The 13,245-nt window shown below is 45.4% G+C and overlaps 1 protein-coding gene across 2 annotated transcripts in view; it reads right to left on the bottom strand.

Moving 5' to 3' along the window:
* Positions 1-7,364, bottom strand: part of Rab3b (RAB3B, member RAS oncogene family) — a 61,833-nt gene extending 54,469 nt beyond the window's left edge. Inside the window, exon 1 of one of the 2 annotated variants that reach the window (XM_051188436.1) lies at positions 7,211-7,364. The gene's annotated coding sequence lies outside the window, so the exon portion shown is untranslated. Of the gene's footprint in view, positions 1-7,054; positions 7,078-7,210 lie in introns of those variants that run through there. The other variant, XM_051188437.1, reaches the window with a different exon arrangement.
* Between the last annotated feature and the right edge of the window lie 5,881 nt (positions 7,365-13,245).

Genomic DNA, 13,245 nt, shown 5'->3' with positions numbered 1-13,245 from the left:
ATCCCTGGGAACCCCCATGGTGGAAGAGAGAACAGACTCCCCTGAACATTCCACACATGTGCTATGGCACATAAGAAAGGACACAAACACACAAACCATTTTAAATAAGTAAATGTAAAAGGGAAGGGGTAAGCTCGAAGATCTGGCTCTATGAACCTCATGAATAAACTTTAAGGACAAAAAGCCGCTAATGTGAAACAAAATAAAGCCCTCTTAAAGATCAAAGTAAACAGTCAGTCCCTTAACAACCCTTTAGCAAAACTTCTTCACTGTCTTCCTGCTCTTTGCTCCCAGCTCTCAAGTCTTTATCTGAGACCCTCAGCATCATCTTTAAATTAATCTGCCTTCAGGAAAAGGTTCCCTAGGCAAATATGGATAGCATTTACACAAAGAAAGACAGAGAGGTTGGAAGAGACAGATGGACACCATTGGCTACTTAAACGGTCTCATAAACCTTCCTTTTTAGTTTGCACATCCTACTTCAAGAATTGGTGATTCAGGGCTGCAAAGATGACTCCGTAGTTAAGAGTGCTTGTTATGTAAACATGAGGACATGGGTTTGTATCCCAGCACCGACATAACTCACACATGTCTATAACCCTGACACCACAGTAGTAGAGACAAGGAACTGTGGAACACATTACCTCAAAAGAATATGGTGAAGAGTGCTAAGGAAGGACACCTGATGCCCTTCTCTGGCCTCTGTGCACTCACATGTGCCCGTCACTCACACACGCGCACACGCGCCCACACACACACACACACACACACACACACACGAACGTACACATGCACACACATGGCATATACACATAAATAAACATAAAGCCATTTTTTTAAAGTACCTATATTTTAAAGTACATTCAAAAAGGACTGACACTTTAAAATTTCTTAATAAATACTATTTCAATGACATTTATAGCTACATTCCACCATGTGTTATTTGATCAATCCTTTAATGTTATCTTTGTCTCGAGGAAGAAGGTGTTTTCAATTTTAAATGTTTTGGGCTTTTTTGTTTGTTTTCTTGGTTTGTGTTGGTTGTTGTTGTTGTTATGGTTTTTGTGTGTTTTTCATGACAGGGTCCCTGTCCCTGTTTTTGAGACAGACAGCTCTGAGTGGCCTGGTACTCAGAGAGATCCTCCTGCCTCCATCTCCCAAGTGCTGGGATTACAGGCACATGCCACCACACTGACTAATTTTGTTTTAAAAGTTTTTTTCTAGTCTTTTAAAAATTAAATTATATTTATGATTATTTATTTGTGTTTGGGTGTGCATATGCATATAGGGGTCTGAGGACAGCTTTCAGAAATCAGTTCTTTCTTCTGCCATGGGGGTTCCAGTCATTAGTCTTGACAAGTACCTCCACCCACTGAATCATCGCCTGACTCTCTTGTCTTACCATAAACTATGATGCAGTGAACATTTTTAACATAAACCTTTATTCATTTTCCTATTTATTTCCTGGGGATGGAGTCTGAGAAATAAAATTGCTGATCAGAGAGCAACTTTACTAAAACACAGATTGGATTCTCAATTTCACATCCTTTATCTTGTTTTATCCTTTAAAGGAAATCTGGGAAGTGAAGGTTGAGTGGATGGGAATCCCTGTTCCCATTTGAGTTGGAGGGAGGATTGGCAAAGCCTCAAACCTAGCGGCAGAGACTAGTTGTGGTACCTTGCAGTGTCAAGGGAGGCTTAACACTCCTGTTCCAGCCATCAGCTGAATTCCTGGACGACCCATATATAAACCCTGTAAACCAGAGTGTTTGCCCTAAAATAGGGGAAATATCACCTACTTGGAGCTTTGGCATAAATAGAATCAGCAGGATTATATGTAAGCAATCTGGTGCTGGGTTTTGGTTTGTAGAAGCATTGCAGTGTTTATTATTTTATTGACCCCTTTAATTCTCTAAGTCTCTTCTTCCTTCTTTTTTCTTCTTAGCTTTTTTTGTAAAGTGTAATTAATAGAATGAATACATTCACTGTGTTGACAAAAATATATGGGTTCATATAGAAACCTGTGGGAAACTTGCCTGGAGAGCAGGGAGTGATGGATGAGGGGAGTGATGGCCAAGCAGGGGAGTGATGGGCAAGCAGGGGAGTGATGGGCAAGCAGGGGAGTGATGGGTGAGCAGGGGAGTGATGGGTGAGCAGGGGAGTGATGGATGAGCAGGGGAGTGATGGATGAGCAAGGGAGTGATGGGCAAGCAGGGGAGAGATGGATGAGCAGGGGAGTGATGGATGAGCAGGGGAGAGATGGATGAGCAGGGGAGTGATGGGCAAGCAGGGGAGTGATGGGCGAGCAGGGGAGTGATGGGCGAGCAGGGAAGTGGGGAGTGATGAGAAGAACACAGTTTTATTTTATTTTTTTAATATTTATTTATTTTTATTTTATGTATATGGGTGTTTGGCTTGTTTGTATGTCTGTATATCACATGTGTACAGTATCTGCAGAAGCCAGAAGAGAGTGTTGGCTCCTCTAGCACTGGAGTTAAAGATGTGAGCGCTGGGAATCAAACCCAGGTCCCCAGCAAGAGCAACAAGTACTCTTAACCACTGAGTGATCCTGCAGCCCCGAGAACATACATTTCATTTATTTTTTTATTTTGTTTATGTGGTAGAAATATCCATTCTAATATGATATCTTACCTCTGCATCAAAATCTCTAAAAGGTATTCCCTAGATGGTAATATAACCAGAATACAGCCTAGCTTTAGATCCACACAGTTCACATGTGCCTCTAGTATTTTCTTTTCCTACCAATTCCAATTCTTTTTCAGCTTCCGTTGATACTATTCTTGGATTATTTAAGTTCTTCTCCCCTTTTAGGAGAGAACATACATTTTAAACCCTGACCTGATTTATCTGATCAGCCCACCCTGTCACTGGACAGGTAAGAAACGCTAAAGTTCCATAAAGAATAGTGATTTGTCCAAGGTTACATGAAAAGCCAGTAGGTGACCAGGATGTCTGTTAGTGCATGCCTCCCAGATTTAGCTGGGCCTAAGGAAAATAAAACTGTAACAAATTTCAGGTGAGCAAAATAGCATTCTCAGGACGGAGTGTCAAGTCACCACGCCACATTTACATACTGTACTGTCAAGTCTGCCTATGTGGACACAGTACAGCTTTCCCAGGAGGCTGTATGAGGACACAGAGAGGTGGAAAGCAGGCTGGAAGGGTTCAGATGGAAACCCCTCGAGAGCATCCTCTCAGGTGGGGGGCAGGGGCGAAGGAGACATTTGGTAGAGAAGCAGAAAGTATCCCAGCAGGCAGCCGCCTGAGGCAGATCTGAGCAGACAGGTCGCTGCACTGTGGTGTGCACAGAACTGCATTTGTACGATAAGCATCGATCAAATCTTGCCTCTTTTGTGACAGTCGCATAAAATGATAAAGCTGGGAAGCTCACTGTCTCCGTGATAAGCAATACAGATGAAGGCCCAGAAATCATCTGGGAAGCCCTTCTTGGTCTCAGACTTGGGGCTGTTGTGAAAAACAACCCTTTCAGTCTTGTGGGCAGCAAAAAATACACACCTAAGGAGGAAGCTCGCTTCAGCTAGGAAAGGGGAGAACAAGAAGGAAAGAGCTCTGCAGTCCCACAGGAAGAGAGCGACTCAGTAAAGGTAGTAGACAGGGAATGGATGTGATTTTCTGATGGAGTCAGAAGACTGGCCATGGCATGAAGTCTGAGAGACATGGGTTGAGACCACCTCTCACAGTAATTATGCAACTATAGCAAATCACACCCTTAGCCTCAGCTTCTGCTCTACAAAATGAGTGAATAAAATGACCTTTTAGAACAACTTTTACAGCTTTAAAATTAGCATGGGAATGAATGCTTTATAGGCTCTGGGAGGACGGGTTAGTCAGTAAGTAAAATTTGTGCCTCAAAAGCACAAGGGTATGAGTTCAATACCCAGGACCCAAGTAGAAACACTGAACATGGTGGCATGTGCTTGTAACTCCAGTACTGGGGAGGCAGAGACAGGAAGATTTTACAGGGCCAGCTGGCCTGACATTCTAGCTTTACAAACCTCTTAATTTAAAAAGTATTTAATGTGTGTGTGTGTGTGCGCGCGTGCGTGCGTGTGCGCGTGCATATACAAGGGTATGTGTCACTGTGCTCATGGGGAGGAGGCCAGAGGACAGGTTAGAGGAGACGGCTCTCTCCTTCCATCATGTGGGTCCCAGAGATTGAACTCAGGTCATCAGCCATAGCAGCAGTCACCTTTAACCCCTAAGGCGTATTGCTAGCTTCATGGGTTTTGTAATCAAGTCATCCTAAGTGATGGAAGTAGTTTGGGGTTCAAAAATCAAACAAATTAGATCATTTCCCAGATAAGGAAATTCACATGGTTAACAGTTTTCCACCTTTGTAAAACAAACTTTGTTGGGGAGATTGTAGGTAATGTGGAAGATGCATTTAACATAGCACATGGGATACAGGGGAAATTCAGTGAATGTGAGTGTCCTCCTCAGAGAATGTTTTTAATGGAGTAAAGAGGGAGTTGGAGGTCATCAAGATAGCTTAGTAACAGCTGGGAGGGAGTAAAGGTGCAAGAAGAGAGCTGACCCCCACATCTCCAGTGTGGCATGCTTACTACCCCCTACACATATCTATGTGCATGCGCGCACACACACACTAATAATAATGTTTACAAATTTAAAAAACATTCAAAGTGAGGTGTGTGTGTGTGTGTATCTTGTTCTATTGTACGATATCTTCCCCCAAATCACACTTTTGCAATTTGCTTAGACCATTCCTGACCACCAGCCTATCACCACCAACCCAGCCCAGCCTCACTGCTTTCCCAGGACTCTTAGAGTCACAGAAACACTCTCACAATGCTACCATTTATTGGGGACTTACTAAACACTAGGCATTCTGCTAGTTGCTTCAGAGGTATTCTACCTTCCACACAATGAAGGCTTGATACAAGTTGCTTCCTTCCTTCTGACTGGAAGGAGTTAGCCAGAGGTGCCATTATATCCTCATAGCACACCTGCATACCAACAGTGGCTTCTTTGGTACAGTGCTTTACAGTTTATAAACCTCTTGCCAACTCACATTGACACTCTCCTTGACTCTTACCACCACAGCTCAATTACTCATTCAGCCCAGGCACTGCACACCTACAGGGTTGCCAGGCTCTCTGTGAACTCTGCAGGGATGGAGCAGGGACCTCATGAGCTCATTCTCAATTATTGATGTTTCCTTTCACATCACAATCCTTGGCCATGCTGTGTCCTTTGATAGGAGTATGTTTTACTCTAGCGCTAGTTACATCTTTCCTGTCCAAGAGACATCGCTGACCTATCTGCCTTCCTCAAATCCCTCTCCTCTGCTCCCAATGTGCTATGGCTCCTGACTACCACATGTGGCCTTTCCCAACTCTCATAATCTTCCTGTTTTTATTTATTTTTATTTTGTGTGGCATGTATGTATATGTTCTCTGTGTGAGTATGCATGTGTATGTATGTACATGTTTGTGTATGTATGTGTTTGTTGGGGTGGGGTTATGGATAGAGGTGCATTTACAGTACACATGCAGAGGCTAGGGTAGGGCACTGGTATCTTCTTCTATTTCTCCCTACCTTACTTTTTTTCTTCTTTTTAAATTTTTTTTTTGTGTGTGTATGAATGTCTTGCCTACATGTGTGTATGTGTGCCATCCAAGTGCCTGGTGCCTGTTGAGGTCAGAAGAGGGTGTCAGATTGCCCTGGAACTGGAGTTAGGATGGTTGTGAGCCACATGCTATTTCTAAGAACTGAGCCTTTGTCCTCTCCAAGAGCAACAGGTGGTCCTAACTGATGAGCCATCTCTTCAGCCCTGCTGCTTTATTTTTTGAGATGGTCAAATTTCAAGCTCCAGGGGTCTGCTCCATCTCTGTGTCTGTCCTCACAGGTGGGGTTACAGGCAGAGAACATACCAGGCTCTTAAATGCTGAGGATTTGAACTTAGGTCGCAAGTGCTCTCCTGTATGTTTGGGGGCACAGAATGAGTGTGCTCTATGTGTTTGTATGGGGCACCCACATGTGCTCTTGAACACACACACGCGCACACACACGCACACACACACACACACACATACACACACGCACCACTTTCTGTTTATAGTCTACAGCTTTTCATATGGATTTTGGGAAGGAGAGCTGTAGAAACCGGCTCCACTCCACACCTCTGTTGGCTTCTAGAAGCTGTCATCCTGCCTTCTCCGAGTCTCTTCCTTGCTTCCACTCTAGGATACAGCTGCATGCGGATGAATTTTTCTGTCCACTGTTCTCTTCTTGCCTATGACACCAGTTGGCACTGTAGTCTGGTCCAGTGCCTGCTGTCCTCATGCTGTGAGGAGCCAAGACATAGCTAACGCCAAGGCTGTACTCAACCCTCGTAACATTTCCCATCTCACCCACATGTGGCCACCTCCCTAACCTGACCCATCACCCCCACAACCTCACTCTCCAAGTCCCCTCAAGGTTCCTCCATTTCCAGCTGCAAGACCCTGTTCCAACTCCAGCACTACCTCTGCCACCCTAACCGGAACTCAGGTGCCCCTCGCCTATGTGCAGGGCATGACCCTTTCCCCTACCTAGTTCCTGCCGCTCCCTCTGCGGACGAGGTAGACCCAAATGGCCCCCCACTTTTACCTTCTTTCAAGCTTATCCCCTCCAAGCCTCACCCCTGTCTCCATCCACCGAGACCCCACACGGGTACCTGCTGGGCTCGGTTCTGCACCCTTTCACTCCCAGTTAAGACACATTCACATCTGAGAAGCCCTAATCCTCAACCCGACCAGACACCCGCCCCTGCCCAGCGCCCCTGCCTTTCATCCCTTGCTCATGTGCTCGTCTCAATACCCCCCTGGCCCACCCCAGCTCTCCACCTGCACCCCCACCCCTTTGCCTTCCCTCCATCCTTTCAGTACCCCTCCACTGCCCTCAGCAGCCTGGTACCCTCTCCTGCTGCCAGATGCCTCCAGCCACCTCTCACTGCCTGCAGTTGCTGCTCATCTGCCCCCCTAGACTCAGCGGTCGCTGCTCGCCAGTGGACCTGGGAATCCCGGGTGAGAAGCCAGCGCTCCTGCTATGATGCTGTGCGGGTCCCTGGCGGCCTCCTGCAGCCCCTCTCCGAGTCCCCTGGGCTGCCTTACACTCGGTCCCCCTGCTCCCGGGCCGCCTGGAGCAGGGTCGGGGCCGCACCCCTTACCTCGGACAAGAACTGGCTCCCGGACAGTGTAGCTGGACTGTCGCACCTGGCGGTGGTGGGCGAGAGGCGGGCGGGGTGGGTCTGGTTCCCACCTCAGCTACGAAGGGTTGAGGCTCTGACTAGAGATGGGTTGGGTTCCCGCTGGGTCCAGGCCCCGCCCCTGGGCGGAATCCGTGCAAGACTCGCCCCGCCCCCCTATCCCTGGCAGGTGTAGGGAATCCAGGATTACTTGGGATCTCCAGACTCTATATCTGGGTGACTATTATGATTTGCCCTAATTCTTAACCCACCTTCCGTAGTCTGCACCTACGGAGTGTTCAGAAGGCTTTGATGATAATGTAGGCGATGCTGGTGTCGAGTTTTAACTATTTTCAAATGCTTTACTCCATTCCCATAAACACTCAAAGAGTGAGCATAGCCTGTCTACATGTGGAAACTAAGACAGGAAGTTGGGAGTCATTCTCTTCCCTGTACACCCATCCCTTCACAATCCATGTCCTTTGAGTCTGGTAATGATGCCATCTGAATATGTCCTGTCCTCTCTCTTCCATTTCCTTTTCTCTGTATAAGGTACTCTGGTTTGAGATTCACCGCTTCCAGCCTGGACTAACGCAGCAGCTTTCCAATTTCTGCCTCCTCTCTCCACCCTCTAGGACAGTGGCCTGAGTAACCTTTTGAAATGTCATCGACCTTGTTAAAAGAATGCTCACTGCCTCCCCATCGCTACCAGTAGCATGGAGGCTGACAACCGGGTGGTTTATGCTCTTGTCTGGGCTTTAGAAGGGCCCACACTTCCAGGAGTGGTAGATTCAGGAGGTTGGACTTCATTTCCCATTGTCCTGAGGTCACTGGGCTGACAGTTGGATCTAGAGTAATTTCCTTTTTATTTTTTTTTTAAATTATGTATTTATTTTTTATGTATTGGTGTTTTACCTGTATATGTGTCTGTATGAGGGTGTCGGATTATCTGTAACTGAAGTTACAGATAGCTGTGAACTGAGATATGGGTGCTGGGAATCGAACCCAGGTCCTCTGAAAGAGCAGCCAGTACTCTTTAACCACTGAGCCATCTCTTTAGCCCTTCATTGTCCTTTTCATTTTGTTTTATTTTGTTGGTTTTTGGTTCTGTTTTTCAAGACACGGTTTCTCTGTGTAGTCCTGGCTGTCCTGGAACAAACTCTGAAGACCAGCCTGGGCTGGAGCTCAGAGATCTGCCTGCCTCTGCTGCCTGAGTGCTGAGATGAAAGGTGTGCATCACCACCGCCCCACGTTGTCCGTTTCCATAGTCGTCTCCACCCCAGATCTTAGAAGTATGAGTCAGAAAACAAAGCCAGATTTTTCTCAGTTCCATTAAGACTTGTCTGAGATGTTTCTCACCAGCCCAGGGAACAGTCCAGATGTGCAGCCTCCCTGTCTCTCCTTCAGACTCACAGGCCTTTCACTGTCGGTCAGGACCGCTTCTCACTGCATGTTTGGCTTCCATCTTTCCCGGTTTCCTCTAGCACTCAGGTTCTACCCACTGCATCCTTGGAGTACTCAGGTTACCTCTTCATCTCTGCTGAAAGCTTATCCTCCTCTGGGCACTGCCGCCACCGCCTCGGTAGCCCTCTGCAGAAAGGCTCCTGGCTTTCTTATTCCCCACATTTCCTAACACCCAGGAGGTGGGGGCAGCATTGCCACACCCACCCTTACACAAAAATTTGCTCTCCTTCGCCTCCCGGCCTTATAATTCTCTATGGCGCCTCACCACTGACTCCTCGTTACTCCCCGTGCACTGAAGACCTCAGTCGCTGGGGCACCGTCTTCACTAGCTGTGGCTCCACCATCCTGGCGTCTTCAGTCACGAATGGGGCCTCTTGATCTCTTCACATTTCTTCACTTTTACACTTACAGTCACACCTGACCCTCCTACTCACCGCCATCACAACAGAACAACACCCTGTGCTGAACTTGATTCGTCGAGGCCTACTTTCATCTTCTCATTTCAAACTGGATGAGATGGAAAGCAACTAGCCTTGCCTCACAGGAACAATGAGATAACATGGAAAACAATCCTTTCAAAGTGGGCAAACAATGTGAGAACAGATGGCATTGCTTCCATGTAGCCTCGGGTCTGATTGCTTTCTCCTCTCTACCCTGAAAGGCCATGTAAATATGGGAGAAGGGGGAGGGGGGTTTGGACACACAAAGACTAGGTGTTTTATGTTTGTTTGTTTTGCTTTTTTATCTTATTCTACTACTTGCTGGCTGAGTGATCTTAGGTCAGCTACCTCATTTTTCTGACATATGCACCCCTTTCTTATCTTTAGGAAAATCAGTAACAAAAACTGTCTCAGAGTTGTTGTGACCATCAAATGGGAAAATGATACTGGACAGCACTTGACAGAATGCCAGGCACACGGAAAGTACTTAATAAATATGAAATGCTGTGGTTATTACAACAGAAAAAAATGGCATTTTATCCACAGCTGCCTTCTTAGAAGCGTGTATCCCAGTGCACGGAAGACCCTGTTCTTCAGTGCCAGATCTTGATGAATGTAAGTTTGGGAAACTGGATGACCAAAATGCTGTGTTGAAAAAACAAAACAAAACAAACAAAACCAAGGGGGAGAAAAGATTTTGGAATTCACTCAGCAAAGTAAGAAGTAGTAATAGAGAAGGAAGAAGAAAAATGAGTAAGGAAGTCAGTGCAGGGCTGGAGACGCCTCAGAGGGTGAAGCACTTGCCCCACAAGCATGAGGAACTAAGTTTGGATCCCCAAAACCCAGGGAAAACCAGTCACAGTAGGACCAGCCTGTGATCAGAGCTTCTACAGTGAGATAGGAGGCTGAGACAGGAGAATTCCTGGCATATGCAGCCCAAACAAGAGACCCTGTATCAAAGCACAATGGAGGAGAGGCTGCCTGCTGAGGTTGTCCTCTGACTTCACGTGTGCCATAGCATGAGCATGCGCATGTGCATGCTCACACTTTTTTTTAAAGTCAGTATAAAAGTAGCTACTACACAGGTAGAGAGCCAGAAGAGCCCCCGCAACACACACTTCCATACTTCATTCTAGGAAGGTCAACAAGTACTAGAATAGACAAAGAAGTTGTGTGGTTTGTCATGCAGATGATGTGGCACCTCCTGTGATCCCTAAGGCCAATGGAAGTCCTAGGGATGCATTCTGAGAAGGGGATGTGGTGATGCTTGAGTGTGGAAATTGAGCTTGTTTCAGTCTGTCCAAGTTGAAAAGAGACACTGGAGGTAGAGGTAACAATAAAAAGTTCATGGGATTTACAGAAGCCATGTGGGGAAGCTTGAAATTACAAGAATTGTGAAATGTAAAAATGAGGTCCAAGCCCATTTGTCCCTTACAGGAACAAAAAGATGACCCTGGCATTTGGGTTGTGCCATTTATGTCCCCAGTAGCCTATGTCCCTATTCACTGGAGCTTGACCACCATAGATAAGAATAAACTAAATCAAATTACTCTAGATGGTCATCATTTCTAGATCCAAATGCCCAAGAAAAAAACAGAAAGATGAAATTCTGCCTTTTGCATTGAATCAAATTGGCTATCAATTATAATCACGGAAATACATTCATCCTCAGTCTAACCATGCAAGGCCCCTGCTCATACCCTTGATTTTTATCTTTTCTTTTCTTTTTTAAATCTTTTTTCCTTTGTTTAAAATGTAAATTAGAAATAGTCTTATTTTATATATCAATCCCAGTTCCCTCTCCCTCCCATTCTCCCATGCCCCTCACTAGCCCCCATCTTATCCCTCTTCTGTTCCATAGAAAGGGTGAGACCTTCTATGGAGGATCATCAAAGTCTGTCACATCATTTGGGGCAGAGCCTAGGCTCTCCCCCATGTGTCTAGGCTGAGAGAGTATCCCTCTATGGGGAATGGGCTCCCAATGTCCATTCATACACTAGGTATAAATGCACTTCCATTACTAGGAGCCCCATAGACTGCCCAGTCCTCTTACCTGACACCCATGTGTAGGGGGTCTCATTCCATCCTATGCTGGTTTCCAAGCTGTCAGTCTGGGGTCCATGAACTCCCCCTTGTTCAAGTTAGCTGTTTCTGCAGGCATACCCTCATTTTTTTTTTTTTTTGCATATAGAGTATTTTTTATTTAATTTTATATAACAAAGTCCAATTAAATGAAAACAAACATTTATACACAATATTTGGGAATTTGGGCGTCGTTCTTTCCAAACTACTTCCTGCTGGTAAGGGGCGCTGTCTTGGGGGATTCGAAGAAGATTCAGATATCCTAGCTGTAGTCTGTAGGGCTGTTTTGTCCAGCTGTTTGGAATGTAGGATCAGCTTGTACTCTGTTTCAGGCGGTCTGGTGTGATCAAACCACATTAGTCTGGAAGGAATCCACATCTTTTCATTTTCTGTGGAAACAAAAATAGAAATACTTTTCCCCAGTAGCTTGTTCTTCAACTTAAATTTTGGAGTCAAAGCGTTTTTTTTTTTTTTTTTTTTTAATTATTTTACATGTCGATCCCAGTTCCCTCTCCCTCCCTCCCTCGCATACCCTCATTTTTAAGGTACATCTTTTGTCTAAACTCAGCATATAGGTAAACCAACACTACAAATCAATCCCCTTTTATAAATAAGAAAAAGCTTACATCACACACTTGACAAATGGAAGAACCAGGTATCAGATGTTCTAGTCTGTGTCTAAGTTCAGGACACTTTCTATTAGATTCATTTTGGTTATTCAGTGGATACCTTTAAGATTTCTACAAATAAATTTGCCTTAAGTTTCTTCTAATTGCTAGGATAGTGCTCCAGGGTCACAGTTTTTACATGAGACATAAAACCAATGCTTTTCATAAAATGGGAATCGCTGCTCAAAGTAGGTAGCCAAATAAGTAGATGCCATTTGGAATGAACAAAGACGTTACTCCAGTCATAATGAACTGCTCCCCAAATTCAATTGCTTGGAACAGTCATCATTTATTATTTATGACAATTCTATGGGTGGCTGATTGGCCCCTTTCCTAGTGTCATATGGGCTCACTTTCAAGATGCGTTCAGTTGAAAAGTTTGGCAACCGATGCTGGCCAAGGACCAGGCACCACAGTTCTTCTCCATGTGGCCTCATCAGTAGTCTAGACCAACCACGCAGTAGCCACATGATGGTATTCCAAGAGGGTAAAGGTAGAAGACATATCCTAAAGTTAAATCTCAGAGGGTGGAGACTTGCTGGAGAGATGGCTCAGGGGTTGAGAGCAGTGGACCCAGGTTCAGTTCCCAGCAGCTCACAACTGTCTGTAACTCAGTTCCAGGGACTCTGACACTCTCATAACAATACACAACAAATTAATTTAAAAAATTATCCATTAGAAAAATAAAATAAAAGTCTCAAAACATCTCATTTGCAGCTATTGGCTAAAACAAGCCCCAAGCCCAGCCAGAGTCAAGAAAAGATGAAATCAAATCTACCTATGATTAGGGTGGAGTCTAAGTCACAGCATATAAACAGAGGAGCAAAAGTCCGATGGCTTTTTCCACTCTACATCAGAAGAGGAAACAGATTTAGGTAACAACACAAATGGTGAGTATCTCCAACACCACCTTCTGTGCTGATTTTTTCTGCATTTCAGAGTCTCCACCTGCAAAATAAATGAACATGCAGGTCCATTCTCCCCATTCGCATCTCTTTATGAAGTAAACCTGGTTAAAATACACACCAAGAGCCCTGCTCCATGGCCAGAACATAGCAGCACTATCAGGGATGAAATATGAGACACACACAGAAGACATTTCCCATGTAGATGTGCCGTGACCAGAACCCAGCAAACACCCACTGCTCCTCCCTCTTGTTTGCCTGCCCTGCCATCCCTTTACTTGTGCCAGTCTATTCTACCTCTCGGGAGTGCTCCATGCCCTCCCTCCCTTTCAATTCTGTAGCTAAAGCCTCCTTACTGTCCTACTCCCAATAACACCATGCTTGCTGCCTATACCACACCCCACATGGCCCCAGAGGCCTCTGCCTGAGTGTTTTATAAACTCCACTGCCATCCTCCA

This window comes from Phodopus roborovskii, unplaced genomic scaffold, assembly GCF_943737965.1.
Source record: "Phodopus roborovskii unplaced genomic scaffold, PHOROB, whole genome shotgun sequence".
Taxonomy (NCBI): domain Eukaryota; kingdom Metazoa; phylum Chordata; class Mammalia; order Rodentia; family Cricetidae; genus Phodopus; species Phodopus roborovskii.
Note: the sequence above shows the minus strand (reverse complement) of the source record. Positions and strands in the feature narration are given on the sequence as shown.